The 6613-nt window shown below is 46.7% G+C and overlaps 1 non-coding gene across 1 annotated transcript; it reads right to left on the bottom strand.

Moving 5' to 3' along the window:
• Window positions 1–446: 446 nt before the first annotated feature.
• Window positions 447–518, bottom strand: TRNAC-GCA (transfer RNA cysteine (anticodon GCA)). The gene has a single exon. It is a non-coding gene; the product is annotated as a tRNA-Cys (tRNA).
• Window positions 519–6613: the final 6095 nt, after the last annotated feature.

Genomic DNA, 6613 nt, shown 5'->3' with positions numbered 1-6613 from the left:
CTGGTAGAAGCATACCTGGTAATCTTTTTCTTATCGGGGATGCTTGTACCATGCAGACGTGGCTCATCCGATACGCCCCCAGGGCGATAACATCGGGGAGCAGCGCGTGCTGAGTTAGGGCATCCCGGAAATCCTCGACCCGGTACGGGCGGGCTCTGATATCGGCGTGCAAAAAAACTGTATTTACAACGAAACGCCCTGTAGGCAATCCTGGCAGAACAACCTGGTAAGCATTTTCCTCATCAGTAAACCTGTTACCGCGGCCAGACATGGCCGCTGAAGCCGCTCCTACGGAGCCCGTCATCACACGTCCGTCACGCTCGGTGGCCGGAAGTAGAATCCCACCACTGAGCTATACCCCAGGAGCGGAAGCGGTTATGTTTGTTACCTTGGTGAAGATTGTGTCTACAGATGTCACGCTAAGCAAAAAAAATCATGTACAACAAAGGGGGCACCCGGGTTTGAACCGGGGACCTCTCGATCTGCAGTCGAATGCTCTACCACTGAGCTATACCCCCGGAGCGGGGGCGGTTATGTTTGTTACCTTGGCGGAGAGCGCGGCTGCAAATATCACGTTAAATGAAAACAATAATCGAGTGCGCGCCGAAGGGGGCACCCGCGTTTGAACCGGTAACGTATCAATCGGCAGCCGGATAATCTACCACCTCCGGTAGAACAGCGTGGTTTTTACATGCATTTTTGAAAGCGAAGTTACCAAAAGCGAATTTGTTAGCCGCCTGATAGCGTGACTGCGATCTTTCAGTTTTGTGCTCATTAGGGAGCCGGCCTTCTCTGAGGCGTGTGAACCAGCTCACAGTGCAGTTAACGCATTCGGCTGCAAAGTTAATCTTCCTCCTCCATAACTGAGTTATTTCATACCTTATGCAAGTTGTATGACTTACCCAAACAATGCAGACAAACTTGCTCATGTCGCTCGGGTTCGTCACGTCTACATAGTAAAAACAGAGGGAAAAATACAGGCAAAGCTTTGACACCTTTCTTTAGGTGCAGACTTGAAAACCTGAGTGGGGTAATGTCGCCTAGTTTTATTTTCGTTTCGTTTTATTTTCTTCGGAATGTGGGCCGTATATTATTAATCTTGGATTACTGCGCGGCATTCGCCTACACCGAGTAAATAATTTGGGGTTCGATTTCTTCACCAGCTCCTTTATTTCGGTTTATGCAGCCTATCGGTGGCCATGACGTCACAAGTAGAGTAGAGATCACCTGAGGCATACGAAAACGGGACTAGGCTGGCGGGAAACTTCGAATGAATGAAAACGAAGAAACCGCGATTATATCGCAGTTTCTGTATGCATCATGTCGACTCAACTCTACTTGCGACGTTATAGCCATCGTCCCGTTGCAGAAGGCTGAAATAGATGGAGAAGAAATTGACTAGTAGTAGTAGCAGGAGGCTTTGTTTAGGCACAACACTTGTGCTCCTTAAACGCCGATGGCCCGCTGCACAAGCAGGCGCGGTTGTTCCTCGCCTTCAGCTCGAAGTCAGTCCAGCCATGTCCTGACAATATGGGAGAGGATGGTAAAGAAACCTGATTGCAGAGCAACTGGGCAGGAGACTAAACAGTGTGAAAGGTTGGCATGAAGGGCAGATGGAAAGGAAATTCAGTAATAAATTATATACCGGGAATGGGGAAAACACTTGGGGCTGCGCATTGTCCGACATTTTACAAGCCTCTCTTTAAACCTTGAAAACGAGAAGGGCCACCTGATTTCAGGCCACCTTTAAGTTAGGGCACCACAATCCTCGATTTAAGGAAAAAACTATGAAGCCATCAATGACTGCCCTTTCCATCCGGTCTCGTAACAGCAATACCTTTCTAAATGGTTAAAAATCGTATGTCACGTTACCTGCAGGCTGCAACTGCTGACATTGGCATTTATGTTTTCCGCAGAGTTGCCGGCAATGTCAACAAACTTTTATGTGGATCTACTCACGTTTTGCTGCCGACCAATTCGTATTATTGCCCCAATGTTTTAAACCTTTCTACATACAGGTTGCCAACGTATGTTGCATACATATTTAAAGAAACACGCCAGCCAGAGTGTGAGAACGTTTGTATTATTCGAAGCATGCATTCATATTTATTTATTGTCGAAACCGCAAACATTTACAAGCAACAAAGTCGTACAAACCGCAATGAAAAGGTAGTTGTACTACATTGTGTTCGCCGCCATCGGAGTTCCTTTGATGCGACTGAACGACTCCAACTAATGTGACTTCTCATAAACTGGGCTTCCGCAGGCTTGACGGCAAAAAAATATCTCCGCTTTGTGCTTAATATTCGTCCATTTACCCAAATATTTCAAACATTATGTTCGACTAAACTGCAAGTTCGATCCATTCCCCGTGAGGAAAAATGCTTCTCAGTGGAGTTACTTTCGTTGGTTGTTGTAGACTTAAGCTCACCTTCATGTAAGCTCACCATTACCTACAGGATGCCCCAAATTCTTGGTTACGAAGCGCAAAATACCCTATTAGCAATGATTTCACCTTAGCTTAGTGCGCCGTCAAGGACATGCTCGTTTTAAATTCTCACTTCAGTAGTTACGACAACGAAATTAACTAAGACGTTGTAAGTTACTGCCATCGAAATGTAAACCGTGTAAAGTCGGGATTTTAAACTATGTTGTACGTTCTCGCGCACGTTCACTTAATTTTTTTCTAAGGACATCCAGATACTAACGTACATTTCTTACTCCTGGCAACACTAGATATATCAGCTCTTTGTCTATTCAATCATACCTGTCATTAAGTAGGATAGTTTTTGCAGCAATTGATCAGAATTCTGCTGATCACTTGTTTTAGGCTACTAATAGATTCTGTCATGCGGTTGACCGCGCAAACATATTTTACATTTTCTTTTTCATAGTAAGGCTTCTAAAACTCCACCAAAACTAGATGCGGACATCTGTTTATTGTGCGGCACATTTAAGTCAACTAAGAAAGTTGCAAGTAAGGTTAAAACGTAACTGCTGGTGATAGTATTAAGCCAACTGTAAATCTCCACGAAATGCTTATGCTCGTCTTCGCCGTTCGTGAAGAAAACGTGACTTGAAAAAAAGAAGATTAAGAAATAAATTGTTGCAAAAACTAAACTTAAGAAAGTATCCTGTAGGCCCAGTTGGTCAGAAATTTCTAACAAAAAACGTAGCGTAGAGACGGGACGAAAAAAGACGAACACACGACGGTGCTACAATTACAACTGAATTAAATTGAACAACGAAAAACGTCCCATCACTCTGCAACAACGCTTGCGCATGCGCAAATCTTAAAAGAATTCAAACACTGATAATCTAAAAAGAGGCAGCAAAATGAAACTAAAAACATCTGAAAAAAGTAGAAATTTTAAAAGAAGTGCACCCCGCCGCGGTGGCTCAGTGGTTAGGGCGCTCGACTACTGATCCGGAGTTCCCGGGTTCGAACCCGACCGCGGCGGCTGCGTTTTTATGGAGGAAAAACGCTAAGGCGTCCGTGTGCTGTTCGATGTCAGTGCACGTTAAAGATCCCCAGGTGGTCGAAATTATTCCAGAGCCCTCCACTACGGCACCTCTTCTTTCTTTCTTCTTTCACTCCCTCCTTTATCCCTTCCCTTGCGGCGCGGTTCAGGTGTCCAACGATATATGAGAACGACCCCGCCACGGTGGCTCAGTGGTTACGGCGCTCGACTACTGATCCGGAGTTCCCGTGTTCGAACTCGACCGCGGCGGCTGCGTTTTTATGGAGGAAAAACGCTAAGGCGCCCGTGTGCTGTGCGATGTCAGTGCACGTTAAAGATCCCCAGGTGGTCGAAATTATTCCGGAGCCCTCCACTACGGCACCCCTCTCTTCCTTTCTTCTTTCATTCCCTCCTTTACCCTTCCCTTACGGCGCGGTTCAGGTGTCCAACGATATATGAGACAGATACTGCGCCATTTCCATCCCCCCCCCCCCAAAAAAAAAACAATTATACTGCGCCATTTCTTTTCCCCCCAAAACCAATTATTAAGTGCACCCGCTCATGTAAGCCAATGTGCAAACTTAGATGCGTACCAAAAACTTTCGTTCCTTTTTCCATGAGATGAATAGACGGTGCACTAATGCACGTGTCACTGCTGCACTTCGCTATTTCAGTAGCTTCCAAGATTTCCAAGCACCGTCCCGTCCTCGTCTTTCTTCGTCCTGCGCTTACGCTACGTTTTATGTTAAGAAAAACTAAACATACACAGCAAGTCCAGCCGAATAAATTATTAGAATCAAGACACTTGTTCCACAGCATAGAACCTCCTGCAATTATATGCATACAGCTTAGAAGGTAAGGCAACCAGATTTACAGGCTTTCTGGTAGTCCAACAAATTGTAGCTCAGCCTCGTCAAACTGACTCCGTCACAAGCCATCTTATAAACAAGCATACAAAGCGCACGTGTCACGCCACAAACCGTGGATTATTTCTTTATTGCGGGACTCAATAGGTGCAACGTTGAATGGCAAGTGCATTTGGCCCCTCGTGCCTCAATCGATATCTCTAAATGCGCTCCTAGCCTGTCCATTTTTTTTAACTTTGCATTTACTGTGGTGTCTACAGGGCTCATTTTCCTACACCTTTTTTATAAATCGCAGATATACGCCATAGTAACCACAGAAGAATGTTAGCGTCAATGCGAGGGTGTTTAACAGCTGTGCTGAATTTTCATAGTCCCTCAAGGCCTAATGATACCACACTGTACACACCCTTATTAACTTCAACGCTTCCACGAATACAAACCGAATCCTTCTTGTATGCGGAAGGATACATCTTTATAATATGCGCTGCAAAACATAGCGAAAGAAAACGAGCAGCATTTGCTGTTCAGTAGTCACCGGCTATCGGCATAGCGGACAGTTCGTACCCGTAAGTACTGATTCCCGTATCTTCCACCCATGTTGCCACCGGCACAGCCCCAACGTGTGGTTTGAAGAATGGCTAGACATATCGTTTCAGCGCCAAACTGTTGCTCCTTTTTGATCGCATAGGCATTTGCCAGAGTAGTTAGAGTGAGTGGCAACAGGGTGTCACAAAGATCCCTAGGAAACCCTTCTCGGTCTTAGCGCTTTAACACTAACACTGCAGTGAGAAATGTGAGTACAAAAAGCCTTGCTGCTGAACGCACCCGCACATTACCAAAGGGTTCCACCAGTGAAGACTCATGCAGTGCATACAGAGTACGTGGCAAAACTATTGACTGAATCTTCGTGAAAAACGGTATGCGGGAGGGAACTGTTAACAACAGTGGTGTCTTGTATTAACCTCATCAGAGCGCATATCAAGAATATAATGACCAAGGCGTAATACTAAGCGCACCTTGAAAGACGAAAGCAATTCCCTTACTTCGCAGCGAAGAAGCAGACTGTGCTGACAGTGCTAAATAAATAACAATGAGTGTCATTGATGTAGATCACAGAAAAAGGCAATTGAACTCATCTTTACACTGCGGCGTATGTCACTCACGAACCTGCTCAAGCGCTCGTCTCTGTAGACCCACTTGTTGGATGAAATAAAATTTGAGCTGCGATTCAGTGGGGCTGTGTTCAGGGCAATGTCACTATGCGGAATGCGGGCTTGACGACGATGAGGCGGCATTTAGATCTTGGCACTATGGTAGGCATCCGATTCGCTTTTTTCCTTTCAACGCAAAGATTTCTTGAAAAACACTCCGCGAAAAAGGCGGCAGAGCTCACCGCACAGCAGGCGCAATAAGCGTAGAGCAGACTTTGAACGCTCAACGGATTCTCTTCGTCGTCCGCGAGTGCTGAACAATTCGATTCAGCGAGCCTGCTCAGTCTGGTGTCCCAGCCTGTCTCGAATATCCTTTGAAGCAGCTGAATCAGCTCCCCGCGCAGCGGGTAGTCCTTTCTTATTGGAAATCCTCCAACTATACTCTGAATTGGCTTCTGTCCGGGCGAAATACTTGTCCTCAGTCTCAAGAAATAGCAGATGTCTATACTGGCCGTGAAGAGCACGTGGGTTCCCTTCCTGGTGCGCTGCAAACACGAGGTGATGTTCCCGGTGAAATCTTCCCGGCTATGAGCCCAGCGCTTTGCGGCGCGTGCCATGACATCCACGACGTCTGTTCCATTCCCTCCGGCTCTCGAAAGCAAGGCGTCGAAGAAGGAATAGCTCTCAGCGCAGGGAAGAAGGCGCCCTCGCTGTAACTTTGGTAACATCTTTTCCAGGGTGTCGTCCGCTTCCCAAGTGGGCCTTGCCATGAGACTGGCGGTGAGCAGACTCCTTGTGTAAGTGGTCAGAGAGAAGCAGGCCAGCATCCAACAAGCCATTACGAAGCCACTGCTTGTGCTGTGGGCGTGGTCCCCGCGAAGAGGGGAGGAGAGTGACAGCGTTGCGGCTGTGAGGGCGAGTGTTATGCCTCCCATGTTCTTGAGTGCAGGCTTCCCGTGGCTCACGTTAAGAACTGCGAAGAAGCTCGCAGAGACGATGATTGACAACGCTAAAAGTATTATCAGTGGGAACCCGTCGAGGAAGACTTCGGCACGATGCCTCCACTTTTTCTTGACGTAGAAAAAGGCTTGTCTGAACGTGTTGATCGCAAAGTCGAAGCTCTTGTAACGGTCCG

This window comes from Amblyomma americanum, chromosome 8, assembly GCF_052857255.1.
Source record: "Amblyomma americanum isolate KBUSLIRL-KWMA chromosome 8, ASM5285725v1, whole genome shotgun sequence".
NCBI classification, from domain to species: domain Eukaryota; kingdom Metazoa; phylum Arthropoda; class Arachnida; order Ixodida; family Ixodidae; genus Amblyomma; species Amblyomma americanum.
The sequence above is the reverse complement of the archived record's forward strand: the minus strand, read 5'-3'. Positions and strand labels throughout refer to the sequence as shown.